Here is a 23,403-nt window from a genome sequence, read left to right as displayed (position 1 = left end):
CAAAATCTGCGAGGATTTGTTAAAGAACCATTTGAATTAACTATGTGGTATATTTTGATAAAGGAAGAATATCCACGAGTCCTCATGAATGGGCCCTTTGTCAATTAGACTAATGTATTCGTCACATTTCTCTATATTGGCACCTTAATTAATATAACATCTTTTAGAATTAATTGTTGAGTGCTATGAAGAAATCATTGATCTAAACATTGGATGATTCTTAATGCTTTTCTATGACTCCTAAGTTTATATAGATATTGGGGATGGCATCTGGTTATAACAAATTCTAAAACAAATCACATATCTATACCTAAAACAACTTTTAGAACTACTTACCTATCCTTTTTCTATGTTTAGTCCAAGTGACTTTTTTCATTTCACAATCAAACAAATCTTCCAACAACAAACTGGTTTGTTGTGAAACAACCATAAGCATTTTACAATGTTGATTCAAAGAGCAACACAATAATACACAACATATCACACACTAAGAATAATTATCTTCCACATGAGGTGGAATGTGGATAGCTCATTGAATTTGTTATGATGATTTTGTTTAACATAACAAAGGTTTTTTTTCACATAGTAGATGTCATAAGCAACAATCATACCTTGGACAACATAAGGAAGTACCCTGAGCAACAAAGGAAATACAAAGCATCTTGCCCAATTATACTCCTTTGAAACCTTTGGAAGCTCACAAATGCAACTATACACAACAACTCAATCACTCAGTTCAAACAATTAAGTCTATTTTTCCTCTTTCTAGTTATAACACAATTAGTTTGTGTACAATAATCCTAATACAAAATACAAATCACTTAATGATTATGTTTATTGGAAAATAATAAGTTATGTATTTTTAGATTTAAAAAACATGCACAAGGATATGGAAAATGTAAATAATCATATACATTTCTAAGGATCATTATCACCCCTTAGTTGAAAATAGTGCCCTTAGTTGAAAATAGTGTATGTTATCATGTAATATTAATCATATTCTCACATGTGGCTCATAATGTTTGAGAGATAGACTACTCTAAAATGGTAAGTTTCAGTTTGATGATCTCCTCCAATAGGGTTACAATGCTATATGCCTATAATTTCCACCCTCATTTTTGTTTCTGCCCTTGAATCAATAGGAAACATTACAATCTAGTTTGGGCTAGGATACCGTGGTAGTGGGTAATGGAACCTTAGACACATTTAGATTTTTATTTTCAAATTTGTACACCATGTTGTATGACAACATATTGAAGATTGGATGGATAAGTCACATTTATACTTTAGGTCAAGAAGATAAGAAAACACAATTAGGATTGTGTTAGTCCCAATCATCATCCCAAAAAGAGCACAATAACCTTTCCTTCAATCCAAAAAGGCTAACCTTAATTAAACCGCTACTTAAACTCAAAGTTTTCCATATTATCTATAAAAGAGAATATCTTGTCTTGTAAGATGTGTAAGAGTATCTATGACAATGTAAGTGTCAAAAAAGATTTCATGACATGTGTAAGAGGATGTAAGATGAGAGTTACATTGTTGATCAATTTATGATGCATGTTATGCGTCATAATATATCATTGAATAATTTTGAATATGCAATATGAAGCACACATTTTAGGGAGGATGCTAACATGTTATGACAAGGCATGGGGCATCTCCTTCCTTCGTTGCCTCCTATCTCCAAGATGTTTGCTACTTAATTTTAAAATTTGACTTTGAGACTCAATTTTAGAATGCTCTCCCCTCGAGAAAATGAATGTCACATACATGCGATAATGTGTCTAATTACAATTTGGGCAATTTTTGTTTCTCATAATTTTTAAACACTTTTATATTTTATTATACTTTTTGATGACAATAGTTTATTGAAGAAAATAAAACAAGACCAACACACTATCGTCATGAGCACTAAATAATGACTTCACTGACCCTACCTACTATAGAGGAATAACTTAATATATAAGTAGAGTTATGATTAAGGCAAGCCATATAGATCAATATTTATGCCATATCCAACACACCATGTCCTCCTATTCAAAATATTGCTCATAATTGCTTGGGCTGCTTGATTATCCTTTCCTTCTTTGGGGATAAATACCATTTCTTACACCTTTATTGGTATCATCTAAAGAAGGAATTCCCTCTTTGTTGAACCAACCAAATAAAGACCATCGAATCTTGGTCATTTTCCCAATACCATCATTTGAGGCATTGTCTACACTACATCCTCTAGAATGTTCCATATAACCAAATAGTGTGAGTGCATCTTATATTACACTATGAGGACTACTTTGCAAGTTTGCAATAAATCCAACACCACAAACCCCTTATTCAACCAATATATCCTCTAGCTTCATTGTGTGTGGTTGGTGGGGTTGTAAGTTTGATTCTATTTGAGAACACTCCATAGGAACATTGGTAGTCATGGGTGCAGGAGAGGCATTCCTCAGTCGACATCCATCTAGTCGCCAATAATATTTTATAACTACCAACTCTACAATATCTTTACGGTTGGAGGGTATCAATATATATAATGGATGACAACATTGCATGTTTTTAAAGCAAGAGAACACCATGAGCACAATGAATACATGTCTATTCTATTCTAGAGTGAGCATTGCTCTTCTTGGTCTCCAATTGCAGAAAAACAAGGCCGTCACAATCCTGAAATAAATGTCAATAAGCCACTATGTGGTGACACTTTTGGTAGGGGCCAAAAGAATATTGTTTTGTTAGTGATAACATTTTTATGCCAACACTATAAATCCCACACAAGATTTGCAATCTACTAGTCGATGCAAATGGATTCACAACTAAGCCATTGATTGCTTTGTCAAGATTCCTTGACTTCCACTAGGCATCAATTCTTTAAACTAGTTTGCTTGCAAGAGGAAAGGCTTCAAGGGTAATTTGCAGGCCTGAATTCTTTAAACTCATCAAGAAGTTTGTTAGCCCCAATTTTAAACTCGTTAAATTTTAATTTTAATTTTTTTATCAAAACCATCGCATTGAGTAATTCCTAGTACAAGTCGTCCCTAAGAACCATCACATGTTGACTTTTCTATCATTTCCAAGTAGATACATTGGTGATCTTAGTCAAAATCCTAGGAATAGTCCTCTAGTTTGTCAAGATTCACTAAAACAATTAAATCTCAAAATGTGTTGGCAAGATAGCACACAATCCTTTTATGATGATGTTTCTAATGCTATTCCAAGCGATGTTGCAATTTTTTGTTTTTACTTGAATCACGGATTTCGAGATGTTACAACTTATATTTTTCGTAACCTGTTTCTGAAAAACATTTAAATCGGGCTTTTGATAGCTTGTGAGGTGCTCATTTTTTCAGGTTTTGTTTACAATCGAATTCTGGTTATCGTAGAAAAAATTTGTGCCAAAAGGTCAAATGGTTCAAAAGTTATTAAGGTTTTTCTCCTACCAAGTTTTTGTGGTTTTCGATTAGAGGAAGTCATCTACCCCTTTGCATATTGATGGCAATGAAAACAAGTATTCATGCTAAAAACGAATACGTATGTCCTTAATTCGTTGCACATGTTGGAACAAATAAAGTTGATCCAAGTGAAACCAATTTCAAATATCACAGATGATGATATGCATAATTGTGAATACTATGCCACTGTTCTCTTTTTTCAAACACGATAAACAAAGTTGTAGTTATATCTTGTCGCCTTCGCTTCCCTGTTGTTGGCATATAGTCCTAACAGTCATGGCAAAACAGAGAGTTTTATTAGAATGTTCAAGTTGTCATCACCTTAGCAAAGTTGTCAAGAGGATATCTCAAATGGATTTCATTTCGAAAGTCACAATAGCGAGATATGTGCAAAAATGGTTTTGTTAAAAATGTTGAGTTTTAAGCGAGTAAAATCAATTAATTATACGGTCTGGGGGAATTGGTTAGGATGGAGGAGCGCAGGAGGAAGCTAGGGTTTCTAGGTGGAGGTGCGGCTCAATTGCGGGGATGGGATCATGACTTTGAACAGAGGGTGTTTCGGCGGCCATGGTGTCCTCCGCGTTCAAACCAGTGGCATTGGCAAGAGTCGGGAAGGAGTCGGAGGGAGGCTTGTAGTAGGGGGAACAATCGATTTCCTTTTGAGCTTGATAAAGCCAAATGGGGCCATTCAAGGTATTTGAACTTTTCGAAATGGACCAAACAACAGTCGGAGGAAAGGATAAAGAAGAAACTCCAGTGCCCCCTGAAAGACCCCTCTTTGGGTGGGATACCGACAACGACAACGACTGAGAACCGATCGGTAAGTATCTGCATTGAATCGGAGGCTTGGAAGGAATCGGTACTATTTCTGCGCGAAAGAGCCTTCTTCATGAAATGGGGAGGCGAATGGCCAGCTTTTCCTAGAGTGAGAAACTGCGTCAATGAAGAATGGGGTAACCACTTTGAGATAAAAACTCTTACTAATGGGTTTTTTCTTATCATTGCTAGTTCGGCTGAGGAGAAGACTGCTCTGATGGAGTTGGGGCTGTTTTTGATGTCGGGAGTTGGTTTTTATATAAGGGATTGGACCCCTAATTTTGACCCAAGACAAGCTACCATTGAGGAAATTCTTGTGTGGATAAGACTGTACAATCTTCCTCATGAGTATTGGAAGGAGGAAATCTTTAAGAGTGTAGGGGAGAAAATAGGGAGATTTATCAAGTCAGATGAAGCAGTTGATAAGCTCAGTTCATGCATGTATGCATGTATCTGTGTTATGTGGAAGCCGCATCTTGGGCTTCCAAAGGTTGTTGAAATGAGGTCTCCAGAAGGAGTATGGAGACAAGATATAGAAATCGAAGAAATCATAGTCAAATGTAAGATTTGTAAAGAATGGGGCGATGAGGATCGAGACTGTTTGTCAGGTCAAAAGGGTAAAGGAAAGGCAGATCGTGCTTTGGAGGAGCAGCAATTAGTTGGTTCAGTTGCAGACCAGAGCTTGGGAAATATCAATCTGAGTTTTGTACCGGAGGCCGCAAGTGATGAGGTCATTCACCTTTGTTTAGATATGCAAGTAGGGGTGGAAGAACTTTCTGACTCCAATCCAGGTCAGGAGAAGCTGCAGCAGGCCTCTATGTTGGATGGAGATAAGCCTGTTGTGCTGGTGTCAGGCGGATTGCCTGAGCAGGTTGTTGAGTTCTCTCACAGTCAAGGATTTCGTTTGGGAGAAGAGAAAGAGGATCAAGTGTGTAAGGGCAGTGGTTGGGATGGTGATTCTCGATTTGAAGGGAAGCTGATGGAGGTAGGATCTGGGCCTGTTGAAAAGGAAAGCGAAATTGGGGGAGGGTATCCATCTCAGCATAGGTTCTACAACACCTCAGCGGATGGGTTGAAGGACCAGGAGATGGGTGAAAGTGCTAAGTCCCTGGTGGTGGTAGAGGATCCTAGTGTGAATCCAGAAGGTAATATAATCAGATACAAGGACATTCACATGTCCCCAAGCAAGGGTAATGGAGTAACAGGAGAGTTGGAGTCTGAGGAGGAGGAAGGTTTAAGTGACGATTCTTTGGGACTATCGGCAGAAGTAGGGGAGACAGAAGTTAGGACTATCGAACAGTCTAATTTAAATCCCCCTAAGTCTAAAGGGAAGTTGAGAGGAAGAAAGAATAGACAGAGATTGCTTGAGGAAGCAGGCAACATGAAGGGCCAGACAAGGCTTCTAAGATCCAGGAGAGACTTATTCTCTCCTGGGCAGCAATGAAGTTCCTACCTTGGAATGTCAGGGGCTGCAATGCCTCTGACAAGCGACGTCTAGTCAAAAGAGGTTTTGATCAAGCCAAGCTGGAAGTAATTTGTATTCAGGAAAGTAAGTTGGGTTGTGATGTTGCTGCTTGCATTTTCGGGGTTAGGCAGAAATGGTCGGGTCACTTTGTGGATTCAGATGGGGCGTCAGGGGGTTTGGGCATTCTGTGGAATCCTTTGGCTGTTCATGTGGAAGTTGTGTCAAGCTCTAAGTATTGGCAGATGGTTAAGGTGTTTTCGAAGACTATGAATTTCTCTTGCTTTCTTGTTAATGTCTATGGGCCAACTTTGGCTATAGAGAAGTGTAAATTATGGGAGGATGTCTCCAGGTGCCTTGAGGAAGTGAGGCCCTTTTTAGCCATTGTGGCTGGAGATTTCAATGCCACCCTCTCTTCCTTTGAGAAGTGTGGAGGGGTGAGGAGGTTGAGCCAGTCGCATTTGGATTTCCAATCCTTTGTTAACGACAACGCTCTTTTAGAAGTGGTTGCTAAAGGAGGGGATTTCACTTGGAGTAATAGGCGTAGAGGTTTTTCCAATATTGCTGAGAAATTGGATAGATTCTTCCTTGCAGGAGATTGGAGTGTTGCCCCTGTTGTTTTTGAGGCTGAGGTACTTGCCATCTCAGGGTCAGACCATTTTCTGGTCTCCTTGGTTGTGCAGAATGATGCTGTCCCAATACGATGTCCCTTCAAGGTGGAAAAGATGTGGTTTAGGGAACTGAGTTTTAAAGAGCTTGTAGTGGGGTGGTGAAAGGAAGCCTCAGTGGTGGAAGGGTTCCTTGCCTATCAATTTTTCAAAAAGCTTAGTTATGTGAAGCAGAAATTAAAATCTTGGAATAGGGAGGTGTTTGGTAATATTTTTGATGAGAAGAGAAGACTCGAAGGTGATCTGGGGGCCTTGAATGCTAAAGTCATGGCAGAAGGTATGTATGAAGTGGATTTCTTGACGAGGAAAGACCACCTTAGTAGGTACGAAGAAGTTTTGCAAAGGGAGGAGATCTATTGGTAACATAAGTTGCGTGCTAATTGGCTGAAAGCGGGTGACAGAAATACGAAATTCTTTCATAGTTCAGTGAAAGCGAGGCGAAGTCTTAACATAATTCTTTCTTTGAGGCTTGCGGATGGTTCGGTTATTGAAGACCCAGATAGTATAGGTAAAAAGGCTGTGGGTTTCTTTGAAAATTTGTGGAAGAAGAATGGGATAGCCCAATCGGGGGTTCAGGTGGAGCTTCTGGAGCTGATCCCTCCTTTGGTTTCCAGGGAGGACAACTCCATGCTGGAGGAGCCTGTTTCACTGAAGGAATTTAAAGCCGCGGTGTTTGGGTTGGGTGGGGAGAAAGCACCAGGCCCAAATGGGTTTCAAGCGTTCTTTTTCCAATCCTTCTGGGAGGTGCTTGGCGAGGAGTTGCTTGCAGTGGTTGAAGAGTCTAGGTCAGAAGGCTTTGTTTTGAAGGAATTCAATTGTACGATGGTGGTGCTCATTCCTAAAAAGGCCAAGCCGGCTGGGATGGAGGAGTTTCGTCCTATTTCATTGTGCAACACCATCTACAAAATCATTTCAAAAGTTGCTGCCAACAGGCTTAAGTTAATTCTTGATAAGTTGATCTCCTGTGAGCAAAGTGGTTTTACCCCTGGAAGGAATATTGTGGATGGGGTGATTGTGGCCCATGAAGCTATTCATATGGCTATGAAGGGTAGACAGAGGAGAATGATTTTAAAGCTTGATATCTGGAAAGCCTATGATAGGGTGGATAGGTCTTTTCTTGTGGCTGTGTTGGAAAGATTTGGTTTTGGTAAGTCTTGGATTAAGTGGATTTCCAGCATGATTATACAGTTCTCAACTTCGGTTTTAGTTAATGGCAGCCCTCATGGCTTCTTTTCAACATCTAGGGGTATTCGGCAAGGGGATCCAATATCCCCCTTTCTCTTCATTTTGATGGCTGAAGTTCTTGGACGATCGATTGCTAGTAAGAGAGATCAAGGGTTGTGGAAGGGTATTGAGATTGTTTAAGGGGTTGTCTCCACAACTCATTCTCAGTTTGCGGATGACACCTGTCTGTTCGGTGTTGCTTCTATGCGCGAGGCCTCGGTCATGAAGAAAGTCTTGGACAGATTCACGGGGGCTACTGGTCAGGAGATAAACTGGCTCAAATCAGAGGTTTTTTTCTTTCATACGGAAGGTTGGTCACAGAGAGCTATTGCTAGAGTGTTCGGGATAAAGATCGGTCAACTCCTTGGTAAGTTCCTTGGCATGCCGCTCTTTGCTGGAGCAGGAAAGTCGGATATGTGTAAAGGGTTGCTTGATGGTTGTAAAGCTAAGATGGAGGGCTGGAAGAGTAAGTGGCTTTCTTTGGCTGGGCACATCCTAATGCTGAAGACAGTTGTTTCGGCTATGCCTATTTACCTAATGGCTTGCTTCAAACTCCCAGCCTCTATCATCAAGAATATGCAGTAGAAGATGAGGAAGTTTTTGTGGAATGGTAGTCAGGATTAGGATAAAGTTCCGCTCATGGCTTGGGACAGAGTTTGTAAACCCAAAGGTGGGGGAGGGGTGGGACTCCGTGATTGGAAGATTATTAATGAAGCCATGGGGGCTAAGTTGGTTTGGCAAATGTATAGTATACCGGAATAGAGATGGGTTAGAATTTTACAAGCTAAGTATTTGGATAGCAGGGAGAAGGAAAGGATCCTAACAATGAGAGATCCCCCAAGAGGGTCAGCTTTGTGGAATTTTTTGGTGAGTTGTAGAAGCCTGATAACAAATCACATTTCTTGGCGTATTGGTGATGGGTGTAAGGCGAACTTTTGGCAGGATTCCTGGGATGGACATCCATCTTTAGAATCCCAGGCTCCTTGGAAGACAGTTTTAAAGACTGGACAAGTTTGGGGCTCTAAGGTGTGTGATTTTTTGTCGAATGATACACCCTTGCTGGGGCAGAGAAGGAGCTGGAAAGACCCTCGAGATTTAAATTTGGGGGAAGCGGAGGAAAGGTATCTGAGCAAGATCATGGGTAATCGTCAGGTTTCGTTCTCAAAGGAGGATGAAATCATTTGGTGCGGGTCAAAGAATGGCTGCTACTTGGTGAAAGTGGGAATCACTCTTTTGGAAAGAGATGCCAAGACGAAGGAGTGGGAATCTAAGATTTGCTGGAACAATGTGTGCCTTCCGAAAGCAAGAGCCTTTGCGTGGCTGGCTGGCAATAAGTGGATTCTTTTTGGAGATCACCTGAAGAAAATGGGGTTTGTAGGTCCTTTTCGCTGTGTTCTATGTGAAAAGGCTGAGGAGGATGTGGATCATCTTTTGCTAAATTGCGATTTTGCTCAGAAGGCATGGCTTTTCGGTTTGCAGAGATTGAATTGGATGGGCCCCATGGCTTGGAACTTGTGTGAATGGTTGAAATCTTGGCCGAGTTTGGGTAAAAATTCCATCTTTGCTGCTATTTGGAAGATTTTGCCCTCTACCGTATTATGGGAACTTTGGAAGGAGTGAAACCGGAGAGTGTTTGATGGTAGAGCGGAAAATTGTAAGCGATTTTTTACTAGATTGGAGAGGGCCATCTCGGAATTGGTTTCGAATGCTGCCTTTAATGTGAATCTAGCCAAGACTGCTTTCTCACAAGCGGATGCTAAATTTTTGTTGAGTTGGCCTCTTGTCAAATTCAGGCCTGTTAATGGGTTGCTGAGGGCTAATCTTCAGAGTAAGGGCAATCCAACCCTGGAGTGTACTCCACCTGAGAAGGGGTGGATTAAGATTAATTTTGATGGAGCATTGAGGGGCAATCCAGGGCCCTCGGGTGCTGGGGTGATTGCTCGAGATGATCATGGAAACCTTTTGGCCATTGCGGCCAAGCGATTGGTGCATGGGTCGAACAATGTTGTCGAATGTCAAGTTGCGGTGGAAGCAATCCTTATGGCTGGGAAATTGGGAGTCAAGAAACTTCATTTAGAAGGTGATTCTCAGGTTGTGGTGAATGGGATTGCGCAAGGGCGATTGGAAGTGTGGTTTCTAGATAAGCAGGTGCGTAGGATGCAATTGCTGCTGAACAATTTTGAAGATTTTAAAATAACCCATGTCCTGAGGGAGGCTAATTTGGAAGTTGACAAACTTTCTAATGTGGGAGCAAATGTTTCCTTGGAAAATTTGTTTAGCATGTTTGAGGACTTTAGAGATTGTAGTCTTCTTGAGTAAGATTAAGTTGATGGCTTTGGAAAAGTGAACCCAAGTTCGAATTGTTCTGACCACTTGCAACCTTAGTACTGTGGGAATTTAAGTCCTTCGTGGTGTGTGTTCTTCAAATTTGTTGCAAGTGGCCTTGAGGTGTTGGTTGATGATGGAGGTGTGCGGAGTGAGTGACTGGCGATGATGTTGGGAATAATGCGAAGCGTGTGAAGCTTTCATGACAAGAGATGGAGGCGGCCTTTAAGTCCCTTGTGTGTTGATTCCTGGCATTTTGTGGGAAAGCTTGGTGTTTGACGAGGTGCTCAGGGTTGTTTTCTGTGTAGCAGAGAGATAGAATGGAGGCGAATTTTTCATTGGAGTCGGACGAACAATTGCCTGCTTTTCGAGGGCCAGTTTCGAGTATCAGGCTTTCGAACGTTTTCAGAGTGGACGAAGATGTCTTTTGGAGGGCAATTAGGCTTCTATTGGGAGAGGAGTTTCTTTCTCAGGACTAGGGACCTAGAACAAATCTTGACATCTCGTCTCTGTTTACTGCTTTGGCCTTGCAGGTGGGGAAGTCGAAGGAGGAAGTGTAGTGGATCTCTTCACTGGTTTTACGACCCAAATGGGCAAGAGGCTTGCAGGATGTGGTGGCCCGTTCTGTCATTGGTGTGGGGTTGAGGATGGTGGAGGGCCCAAGCAGGAGGATTGGTGTGGATGTTGGGGAGTTGTAGCCTTTTGTAGTTTGGTCTGCTTCTCGGCCAGTCGCTTTGTAGGTGGAGGACACAAGAAATGGCTGGGCAGAGATTGTGAACTTTGTTCGCCAGTTGGGGCCGACTGAACGTTTCAACATCCGTGGGAAGGTGACTCCCATTCGGTCTGAGGCCCCCCCGGACGAGAATGGGAGGCCTTTGGTTTGTCATCAGCTCCCAAAGAAACGAACGAAGGTGGTGGAGCGTGGGTCGTTGTGTGGAGGAAGGCCTGGAACGGTGCCAGGTGGTGGGAGTGAGCAGCAGGTGGCTGGTTCCAGCAGGGGCATTCCCAATTTCTCAGGAGAGGAAGCTTTGGGATGGTTTTGTAGGTAGGTTGGGCTAGCTAGGGTTTGTGGTGTGGTCCTTTTTGTATACGTAAGCCACCCTTTTTGTGACTATGGGTCTTAGTAGGTAGATGCTTGGGTTTTTTTGTAGTAGGGACGTGACACCTTGGTTTTTCAGATTGTCTTTTTGCCCCTCGATTGTAATACTTTTCTTTCAAAGCAATATATTACTATATGTTATCGATCAAAAAAAAAAACCAATTAATTATACTAAAGTTCAGTCATTTAGCAAAGTTCTATAATCATACTAAAACAATAAGGAATACCTTTCATATTGGTTCTTAGGTTTTATTGTTAAAGCACTTCGAAAATCTGATAAGCGAAAGGGATCTAATAATTGTTAAGTTTACCATGTCATCTCTTTTAATGAAGTTTTTGGTTTTAAAAACATGATCAACAAGTTATGAAAAGCACCCAAAGCACTGATATGCTCAAGCAGCTATTCATCGACAATTTATTTAACTTTGTGAAGTTCTTGAAAAAGCGGAGGCAATCTTAAAGACAAGTCAATTGTCATTTTATCGGTCATTCAACAAAGTCTCCTAAGTTTGTTAAAACATTGATGTAGTGTCGATACCTATTCTTCGGTGATTCTTTAAACTTGGCCAAGTTAATTAAAATAGCGATGCCTTCTTTGTGGGAAAGTCAGTTAATGTAACTAATTCTAAAACTGCCTAAAAGCTATCTCAGTTTCTCTATTGAAAAATATTTTAGAAATTTTAAGAAAATGCAAATGGCAAGTGATTCTACCACCAGAGTCATTTGACAAAATGCTTCAACAAGGTCTCAACTCATGGAGTGTGATGGAGTTAGGAAACAAATTTGTTGAATAGGTTTCAAAGATTGAGGCAAATATTGTTTGTAGGTGTAAAGCTGCTCTTGTAGACATGCTTGCAAAATGGGAAATCATTGACAATGCACCTTAACCAAATGATAGAACACCTCAAAGAAATGTGGTCTCATAAGAATACACAAAAGCGAGTTTCTCAAATAGATGACATCTTAGGGAATGCAATGCTTGCACGCCATTTGATAGCTTGCCACCATATCCAAGCCACACTAGAATGGAATCTTTGGAACATATAATGAACATTTATCAAAACATGATTGCAAAAGCTCAACTAAGTCATATAAATTGTGTGATATGTTGCGTCAAATAATTGTGGTCTCATGATATGCTATGATTGGATGTTCTTCGCAAAGTAGATTTGTCGAAGCGGCTTTTGAAAATTCCAAGCAAATGCACTTAGTGGACATATGTGGAAGTATACACAAAACAATAACTATTTGGAACAATGGCCTGAAGAAATGTGTTCTCATTGTATCGAATGTTTGTGGGATATTCCCTTAATGGATATGTTGAAAAGTCTTTTGAAACTTTCAAGCAAATGTAGTTGACATCTGCAAAACCAAATTCACCTTTGCCAACTTCCTCCTTGTCTTGTGCCAACAATGGAAAGTATCAAAATTGTGTATGGACGTCCACCAAAGCATGGAGAATAAATGATTGTTGTCAGGAATTAAAGTTTGGAATGTGCAATTAGACATATAGGCAAAATGGGAAAGTATAGACACAACATGTAAATTGACAGGTCATCTTATGGGAGATATAATTGCAATATATACACAAAATATACATGTTGAAATTGCTTTAGAAACTTGACCGCATAGTTTGCAGTAATTGCAGGAAGAGCACACAATGAATATCTTGAGGTGACTTTACAAATGTCGGAGCAAATTTAATTGCATTTTGATTGTGTAAACATGATTTTCTTAGTACTTATAGCAGCTATGTGGATGGTTTTTGTAGTAAAACATTTGCCTGAATGCCTCAAAGAAATGTGGTCTCATGAAATACCATGATTGCCATATATACAAGAAAATGAATTTGTTGAAAAGGCTTTAGAAAATTTAGACCAAATGCAGTTGGTAGGTGTAAAGCCAAATTTCTCTTTGCTCGTGAGAAAATGAAAAAGTCAAACAAGTCATAAACATCCATCAAAGCATTTTTGATAGGGAGGTTTTTATTAGATATTATAATTTGGGATGCTTTGGTCAACATTTGTGCAAAGGTCGTAGCTTATTTGATAAGATGACTCAAAATAGATGTCATCTCAAGGAATGAAATGATGGCACAATGCACACAAAATGAATCTCCCAGGGAAGCTGTCAAAAGTTTTGATTTAATAATGCACTCGAACTGTTTGAAAGAATTCCATAATACAACACGATCTCTTAGAATGCAATGGTATACGCATTTACAATATGAACGTGCTTTGTCCTTGGCATAGAATATGATGAAGTTTCGTGAGAATGTGATCTTCGACTTCAAGATAACATTATGGGGCTCAATTAAGTGTCTCAGTTAGAAATGTTGCCTATTATGCAAATGATGTTGTCAGTGCTTGCGAGGTATAAGTAAGGCTTCAAGAATTGGCTAGGAAGTATACAAGATTTCTTGATAAGAGGCCAAATAGAAAGGAAAGTTTTCTTGGCTTTTAGGGTGGGTGCCATTGAATTTCGGGTCACCTGAGTTGATGCCTTACACAAAGAAAATACAATCAGAGCTTGTGCTAGTATTAAAAGGCAAAGTCAAATGTTTAGGTTGTATTTGTTTCATTTAAAACTCATTGGAGGGCTATTGTATGTGCACAAACACATGGGATCAACAAGATGTTTCTAGACTCAAAACATTTACTTAATATTGCATTGGGGAAGAGACTATTTGAAATGTAAAGTTTAGAGAAGGTGGATTAATTAGTGGGATTGAGTGTAAGAGATCCTACAATATTAGTCCTAAAGCTTCATGTTTATTAACTAAAGGAATATTGTTTAACTTGAAGAGTATTCAATTCAAAATTGAGATGCAAAGAGTTCTTATTAGATGAGTCTTAGTAGAATGGGTATATGTATTGATTCTTTAGTCTCCACAAATAGCCTGGTTGGAACATTTTCTACATCAAATAGGTCACATCTTCACAAATTCAATATTGAATGTACAAGACGTTCAATTTGATGAAATTCCTCAAGACCAAGGAAGACCACCTTTATTTTTGTGGATGCTCAATGGAAAGAATGATGGATTACTACATCACACATACAATTCAATTTGGTGAAATTCCTCAAGACCAAGGAAGACCACCTTTATTTTTGTGGATGCTCAATGGAAAGAATGATGGATTACTACATCACACATACAATGTGCATGCTTAGAGTAACGAAGGTATTGATGGGTATGGCATTACTATGCAATGAAGGTGTCCAACTTTTCTAATTTTATCTTGTGTCAAAAAGGATGACATGTGGAATATTTTACAATGGAAAAGATTTTTCAAAGACAATTGACAAACTTGTGAGATGGTTACAAGGGCTAGAGATGATGCAGGCAAAGATGGAAATGTACTTCAACATAACGCCTTTGAATTGAAAGCTCTAACAATTCAAATTACCTATCTGTAAAAGTGACTTATTTCACCAATTGTAACTAAAGTTAGAATTTGGATTTAATTTTTTGGTAAAAGTTAGGTAAATCCTAACTTCTCTTCAAAAGGGTAGTTAGTCTAAGTATTCACTTAGGAAGTTATCCTAAGTAACTATTTTAGGAATTTATCCTAAGTGGTTACCTTAGGTAGTTATTCTAAGTAGTTATGTTGTGTGGTTACAATGTAGTTGCTTTCTAAAAGCCTATCAATACAAGGCTAATTCAAATGAAAAGGGGGACTCTTATGAAGGGGAAATTCTTGAAAAAATTTCTTGAGAAACTTTTGGAAAGCTTTTGTGTTTACACATTGTAATTGAGGGTTTTTTGAACTTGTATATTTTCAAAATAATAATGAACAATGCATTGAGTTTGTATGTCTTGAACGTATTCATGAGTTATTGTTACTAATTTCTTGTATGTTGAATTATTAACCCCTTAATGTATTGATGTAATCCATTAGTCTTCAATTCAAATGATTAATGTAAATGATGAGACACAATCATGCCCTAGTATGGTTTGAATGTGATAAGATAACTTGTTTCCTCATATGTTGAGATCTGTTATCCTTCTTTCACCATCACATATCAAAACTTATCTTGTGCTTAAAGCCCCTTTGCAATTGTTATCAATTGTGAAATCTCAGTTGGTATTCGTATGTCTACTTTTGGGGTTTTTGCTATTCATCCTCTTTAGTATTGTTTTTCTTCCTTTTTGTACTTTTAGGTTAAAAGTATGTAGAAATTACAAATACCCCCATATTCTTGGTGGGTTGAGGTCATGCACTGCTACCCTCTCCAACGTAGAGGAATATTGTGGCTTCATCACAATCTCTCCAACTATTGGCACAATTGTCATTGCTCTTTGTGTGAATGGGGTCAATTTTGGAGACGAAATCGTAGTGACAAATCTGTTTACCAACAATGTTAAATCAATGCAATACCCTAAGTAAATTGAGATTCACATAGAAAGAGATAGAAATGATAATGGCCTCCAAGAATAGCAAAGCATTTCAGCAAGGTGACATCCTTTCTTAAAATGCCCAATTGTGTTGGAGTGAATCCGACACATACTTTTCACACAACAATTCTTCAGGGAATTTAGAAGAAAAAATAATGCATGATGACTAACCAAAAAAAAAAAAGTAATCCACTTGCCTATGCTAATTAATACTAGGTTTACTTAATGTTATTACTTAAGCCTCTCTCATGTTCTTGGGTGCTCTCGTGAGAGAGTTAAGCCCAAACCACTTGCTTTGATACCATGCTGGTTTTCAAAGAGCAAAACAATTATAATAATACTTATTATTTCATTTTACATTTACATCGTTTAACACGTTATATACTTATGTGAGTTTAATCTTCTACATTATAAGAACCACTCCCTAATAATATGGGTTATTCTAAGAACTCACATAACTAAAATCTCCCTTACAACTAAGTATATTATTTTATACAAGTGATGTTTTATTACTAACAAATATGTCCTAACAAAGCCATGTGAACATTAATTCCTAGATGTCTAACTCTGTCAAACTTTGATTGTAGGTGATAATTAGGTTGTATCTTGAATGTCATAAATATTCACAATTCTCATGTTGCTTGTGTTTTTTCCCAATAGAAATTCGTCATATTTTCCCCTCGAGAATTCTCTTATGGCTTTCACTAACTAGATTAATAGTTGTCAAATGAATCGTACCAACATTCTTGATGATTATGCCCTTCTTACAAATGAGACACTTTTCTTTTTCTTTTTATAGTGGAATTTTGTTTTGTTTGTATTGGATTGTAATTGAGGAAGCACTTCTATTCTTTGGTTGTTTTCACTTTTCTTAAGATGTGAGGGCCTGATTGTTAAGGGAGTGCAAGGTCTCGTTAGGAATTTCTTGTTCTTGTTGAAGGATTGTTTTTCAGAGCATTGGAAACCATTTTATAGAATGGAGGGGATTATTATCTCTTGAAAAGGAAATGTAGCATTTGGTTATAGTTTGTTAGCTTATTTAAGCTATTTGTTATACTCGTCAATACACGGTTAATTACTACTTCCGTGTATAAATATTTCCCATAATGCAAACTTAATCATTCAATTGCTCTACCAAACTTGATATGGTATCAAAGCGATACAAATTTTGTGCCTATTATTTTGTGAGTTGGAAATGCCTCCATTTCAGGCAATATAATAGGAGTTAAGGATGCCTATTCTATTGCCTTCAGTGTGTCCAATAAAAATTGTTTGTCTTTCAGTTTGTTTAGCACAGACCTTCTTGCACCGGTAGAGTTGGTGTCAGTTCCTGATGTTGAACGATTCTCTATTGGTGTGTCAGAATTCGAAGCCTGTGTTCAACAACATTTCCAAAGTCGCAAGCATCATCCTTCCTTCTTGGTAGTTTACACATTGCTAGGAGGAGGCCTGCTTTGTCCTATGAAGGATATTAAGCGTTTTTGAAGAGGCAGAATCATAGTATGATCAGATCTATGATACGTTGTTTTTGGTGGCTGCGTGATTTGTGGTTTATGTAAAGTCAATCATTTTGGCCTGATTATATTACTTAGGTGATTCATTGAGACCAAGGATTGATCAGACTTTGTAAAATTTTTATTGGCCCGATCCCATTTACTGGTTCTATGGTGGATACATTTGGTTGCAAGCTTCATTTGCTATCAACCCACGTACCTTTCCCCATAGAGATTTGCTCATTGTTCCAAACTTGTACTTTGACAATTCATTTTGGTATTTTTCTTGCATTGGCGTGGCGTACCAGAGTGTGAGTTTGCAGTCTACACAGATGCCATTTTCTTTTGTGGCGGCTTCTTCATCATTGGCAGGCATTGTGCCTTTCGACTTTATTGTGTGTCATTTTATGGTGCTTGGCTTCGTTGGTTAGGATCCTAGGCTTCCTATTTGCCTTGCTTATCTCTAGAATTGATCCGTGGCTTGTTCATCATTGGCATATTTGGTCCTTTTTTACCGCTTCATGGTTCATGTGTTGGTCATGGCTCCTTCTCTATCAGAGTAATATTATGAATAAATCAACCATCGATTATAGAGTGGTTGGTGCACCATTTATTACAGAGAAAAGCACATTATCTTTGTGTTCTTTATCTCATTGATAAAGAAGACAACTCGAGCAACACCATTGATTAGTGGTAGAATGCTCGAATACGTCATGGTGGTGATTTAGAGATAAGTTTTTGTTTTTAAATTTCATGGTTATGAATGTGCAAGTCCAATTTGCAATGTATTTATAAATAAATATAGGTTGTGAGTGAGAATTAGAATAGGTTATGTCTTCTCACAAGCTTGTGATTAAGAGAGTCACACTTTCTTATTTGATTTTCTCTAAGAGTTTATACATTTTGAAGTTTTAAGGGGTGTTTTATTTTGCACCTAATTTTGTCAATGTCCAGTGATTTTGTATGCATTGTCCATTTTGCAAAAATGTGTGGAAAATCAATAATAAAACCTATGTTAGTCTCCTTGCTTGCTCAATAAAACACCTTATTGCACTAACAAAATGGTAGGAAGTTCTCCAAAATTTCTTCTTCCAAATTCTTAGCTATTGCATGGAACCAATTAGTCTACATGGAAAATCAAACTCAAAACTCAACTCGAGTTTGAAGAAGCTTGGGATGTGGTGAGCGATACCACATCACGACACAATACACATGTCAATGAACAATTTTTTTTTGATCAAGTCAATAGAAAAGCAAAATTAATCATTTTGTTCAGCGTGTTTGATGATGTTTAGCCCTTTATCTGTGACTCATCTACAACCAAAGATGTGTGGGACAAGATGAAGACGTTGTATGAGGCAAAGAATCATAATTAGATCCTAAATTTGTCGAGTCAGTTATGTGGCCTAAAGATGAAGAATGGAGAACAATTAGAATCCTTTCTCAAAAGGATTGCAGAGTTGAGAGCCTTGCTATAAGCAATGGGGGAAACAATTGATGATGCAATTTTAGTGCCTGTTGTTTTGTGGGCACTACTGTCCAGATACAAGGTGTCTATGACAACTTTGAATGTCACAGAGACGACACCTAATTTTGAGAAGCTAGTAAATCTCCTTCAAAAGCTAGATTCTTTAAGCAATAATATTAGCGAGGAGGATCATGCCATGACTACACATCATAAAGGCAAGAAGCCTACGCAATAATTCAATAGACCTCCCAAATCCTGTAACTCATCTAGACCTCAGAATAAGTGTCCAATATGTGAAAGAGTTGGACATGATGTGCAAAATTGTTGGTAGAAGTCCTTCAATAAAGGATCATCCAACAAACCACCCCTAAAGAAGCCATTTAGAAGTGGCAAACTGCAATGGGATTAACAGAACAAACAAAAGCAACAAAGCAATGTTGCTGAAGCAGATGATTATTTGAACGAGGAATATGTGCTTTCAGCCCACACTTCAGAATATTGATCACAATTCACCTCAATATGGTATGTAGACTCAGGTACTACACAACACATGACTGGAGAAAAGAAGTGGTTTCTCATATTGAAACCCCATCATGGTATAGTCACTGTTGGAGATGATACCACCAATCAAATCAAAGGTATTGGTGACATCTCTTTGCAGTTTGGTATAATAAATCGTTGTAGCCTTACTAATGTCTTGTATGTGCCAAGACTGACCAAAAATCTCTTTTTTGTTAATCAATTTCTTGACCACAACCTTAGGATTGAGTTTGATAGCAATGAGGATAAAAGATTTGTTTTTATCAAAGATAAGTCTAAAACTGAAAAGATTGTTGCCAGTGCTACTGAGATTGGAAAAATCTTTAGGCTTGATACAATTGCAAATAACAAAGCCTTAGTGACCAAGGATAATGATCTTTTTATGATTTGGCATTATAAATTTGGTCATTTGAGCTCTAGTTACTTGCTAACACTCAGTAAGAAAAGCATGGTCAAAGGGCTTCCATCACTTGAGAAGTCGAGTGTTGTTGGAAAACAACATAGAGCACCCTTCTATCCAAGTGAGGATCGTGTAAGCCAACCTTTATCGTTGGTGCATATCGATTTGTGAGATCCAATGACACCTAGTCATAATGGTTTCAGGTATTTTTAGCTTTTTGTTGATGATCACACAAGGAAAATGTGGCTATATTGCTTGTAGCATAAAGATGAACCTTTTTCCTACTTCAAAGAGTTTCGCACTCTTGTGGAGAAAGATACGAATCGTCGTATTCATATCCTCCACTCAGATCGAGGGGAGGGGGGGAATACTCCAACAAAAAATTCTCCACATATATGAAGGAATTTTTTTTTTTGGCTTCAACTAAATACAACATACACACCTTAGCAAAATGGTGTTGCTGAATGAAGAAATCACATCATCATGGAGATGGTTTGAAGTATGTTGAACGATTCTCAACTGGATCATGCATGTTGGGTTGAAGTTGCACACACTACAAAATATCTCTTGAATTGTGCACCAACCAAAGTTGTACACTCTAGAAGAAGCGTGGACAACGGTAAAGCCTTCTATTTCACATCTGAGTGTGTTTGGATGCAATGCCTATATGCATATTCCTAAACAAACAAGGAAGAAACTAGATGGAAAATCAATGCAATGCATACTTCTTGGATATAGTAACGAATCTAAGGCATATTGCCTTATGGATCCTAACACAAAGTAGATAAACATTAGAGGAGATGCAATTTTTGATGATAAAAGTGAGTAAGGTTCTCCTCCCACATCGTCACCTAATACAAATTTTGCTCCTATATTCAACATGGATGGGAACGTTGATAGTCAATCAACACCCACAAATGTCACAAAACCTTTACCAAAGTGCTATACTAGTACCATTCGCGAAGCAAAGCTAGATGGAATTCTAGACACTTCAACTTTAGGTCCAAGGACTCACAACATGGCTCGTGGTGAGGTAAATCTAGCCTTGATGACTTCAGTTGTTGAAAATTTTGAATCATCTAATTTTCAGGAAGTAGTAGAATCAAAGCCTTGGAAAGAGGCTATGGATGTAGAGTATCATTCTCTGATGAAAAACAACACTTGGGAGCTTGTTGATCTACCACCTGGGATGAAAGCAATTGGTTGTAAATGGATATTCAAGATAAATATAAGGCTAGACTTGTAGCCAAGGGTTATGCCCAGAAGGAAGGTATAGACTATGAAGAAACATTTGCTCCCACAACAAAAATTAAAACCATTAGAATAATTTTTGCTTTTGCTGCTCAATTTGGATGGAAACTATATCGAATAGATGTAAAAAGTGCATTTTTCAATGGAGACCTTAAGGATGAGGTCTATATTACTCAACCAGAGGGATATATTGCACTTGGTAAAGAAGAAAAGGTATGCTAATTTGTTAAGTCCCTCTATGGTCTCAAATTGTTTCCTAGAGCCTAGTATATTAAAATTGATGAACATTTGCTACAACATGGTTTCACTAGGCATCCATATGATCCAAATCTCTACCTCAAGGATCAAGGGGGGAATATTGTGATAATTAATGTGTATGTTGATGACTTAGTTATTACAGGCAGCTCAGAAGAAATGGTTGAGGCAACCAAAAATGATCTTAGGAAGGCTTTTGATATGCCAGATCTCGGGCTATTGCACTATTGTCTAGGCTTAGAGGTATGGCAAGCAAATCACTATATCTTTGTATTTCAAGATTGTAGTTATCTACATCTGATACGTCTGCACAAGTGAATGCAACACTCTATCGTCAAATGATTGGAGGTTAGATTTACATGACTTACACTAGTCCAAATATTAGTTTTGTTGTTAATTATCTATCAATATTCATGCAAGAACCAAAAATGTCCCATTGGAATGCAACAAAAAGGGTCTCAAGTTATATACATTGTACAATGGATCATGGTTTGGAATTTAAAAAGAATGAGCAATTCATCTTGTCAGGGTACAAAGATGTGATTATGCAGGTTTTATTGATGATAGGAAATCCACATCTGGATTTGTTTCCTTCCTAGGATTAGGACCTATTTCTTGGGGAAGTAAGAAGCAACCCATAGTTGCTCGTTCTTCAACAAAAGCAAAATATTGTGCAGCAAGTGCACCTGTTTGTGAACCAGTTTGTGAATCAGTTTTTCTCTGTCACATATTAGAAGGATTGGGGGTACTACAAAACCAACCTACAGTTGTCTATTGTGATAATCAGAGTGTTCTCAAGCTTGTTTGTAATCCAGTGTTTCATGAACAGACCAAGCATATTGAAGTTGATTGCCTTTATATACGAGGACATGTTCAACAAAACAATATTCAACTTCAATTCTGCTCAACTTAGGATCAATGTGCAGATATCTTCATCAAGCATCTTGCATGAGTGAAGTTTGATTTTTTTTTAGAATTCTCTTATTACTACATTAAAACAATGATGTAATATGGGGGGAATGTTGGATATTGTATCATTATCTTCGTATTGCTAGTATGGTTGGTGTTAGTTTTAGTGATAAGATTTAAGTAAACTCAGAAATTAACTTAAATGTAAACACACAAGAGACACAAAACACAATATACCCTGGGAAAACCTCCCTCTAGGGCAGTGCTTTGTCAATATGCATTCCTTTATGTGTAGACCCTAATCTGAAGATGAACAAGCAGGGTTTTGGCTGTAAGGTAGATGATTGTCACAACTTGATATCACCCAACAAATCTGCCAATAAGTCTGCTACCTGAAGAAGCACATATCCGAACTGGAATGGAGCTTGACATGCACAATATTTAGCACATATGTGAAGGAGATCTATAGCCTAGTCTGGCATACAAATTCACCCAGCTGTTATCAAGCAATTCGTTGATTTTGTGAAGACCAATTTACAGAAGAAGAGTAGAGAGGATATTCACTACGACAAAATATTTTATCTCTAGGAATGATTGATTGAATGTATATATCTGATTGCTATGATTGAGTCTTGTTATATACAAGACTCAATCCTCTCATTAGGCTGACTTATTCATATTATTTTCCTTTTGACAAGCTTGGCGCCCAAATCAAGTTACATTTTCCAATTGGACCCAACCCAATAATTTGATTACAAGTTATATAAATAATTGCATATCACACGTTTCATTTGGGGCTAGACTCAATTACAAGTTACATTATGAGTCTCCCTTACATTTAACTCAATCACAAGTTACATGGTGTGATTTTGGGCCCAACCCAATAGTAATTCAATTGCACAAGTTATACACCAAATTTGAATTGCATTTATGCAACATTTAAATTTGAAACATAATCCGAGCTAGCTATAATTTCAACAGTTGGGCTTGTCAGCATTTGTTTATAGTTAGTTAGCTTATTTAAGCTATTTGTTATACTTGTGAATATACGGTTAATTACTATTTCCATGCATAAATATTTCCCATAATGCAAACTAAATAATTCGATTTCTCTAGCAAACCTGATATGATTTACATATTTGATGACCTATAGGTCATTCTTGCAACTAATTTAGGTGTTAGATGTAGTAATTTGACATGATGGGCATTACCTATAAATATGAATGAGGGGCATTATTATATTTAACACTATGATTGTTTTTATGAAATATGACAAAGAAATGTCTTGTAATATTTCATGTTTTTTTTAATACAAAATTTGTTTTTGTATTTTTCTCTAACAAACATTTTAAATGCAAAAAATTAAATAATATAGTGTTTCCTTTTTTATAACTATATTATTAATGCTTTCCTTTAATTTATACTGAAGGTGTTGGAAATAAATATGTTAAATACTAAAGATTGTGAAGATCAATCTTCTATTCAATAAAATAATCAAAGGATGAGATACAAGGGTTGGATAGCTATAGCTATAACATGAAAATTTGAAAGTCATATGCAAATCTGAAAATCAATAACATGATAATTGTCATATGCAAATCTGAAAATCAAGTTGCCTTAATTGTGGAAAACCAAGATT

General features: G+C 37.9%; 1 long non-coding RNA gene across 1 annotated transcript in view; it reads left to right on the top strand.

The window, feature by feature from the left end:
* Window positions 1-23,403, top strand: part of LOC131048793 (uncharacterized) — a 144,189-nt gene that overhangs the window by 89,358 nt on the left and 31,428 nt on the right. The gene's annotated exons all lie outside the window — the stretch shown is intronic.

This window comes from Cryptomeria japonica, chromosome 8 (genome assembly GCF_030272615.1).
Source record: "Cryptomeria japonica chromosome 8, Sugi_1.0, whole genome shotgun sequence".
In the NCBI taxonomy this organism is placed as follows: domain Eukaryota; kingdom Viridiplantae; phylum Streptophyta; class Pinopsida; order Cupressales; family Cupressaceae; genus Cryptomeria; species Cryptomeria japonica.
Note: the sequence above shows the minus strand (reverse complement) of the source record. Positions and strands in the feature narration are given on the sequence as shown.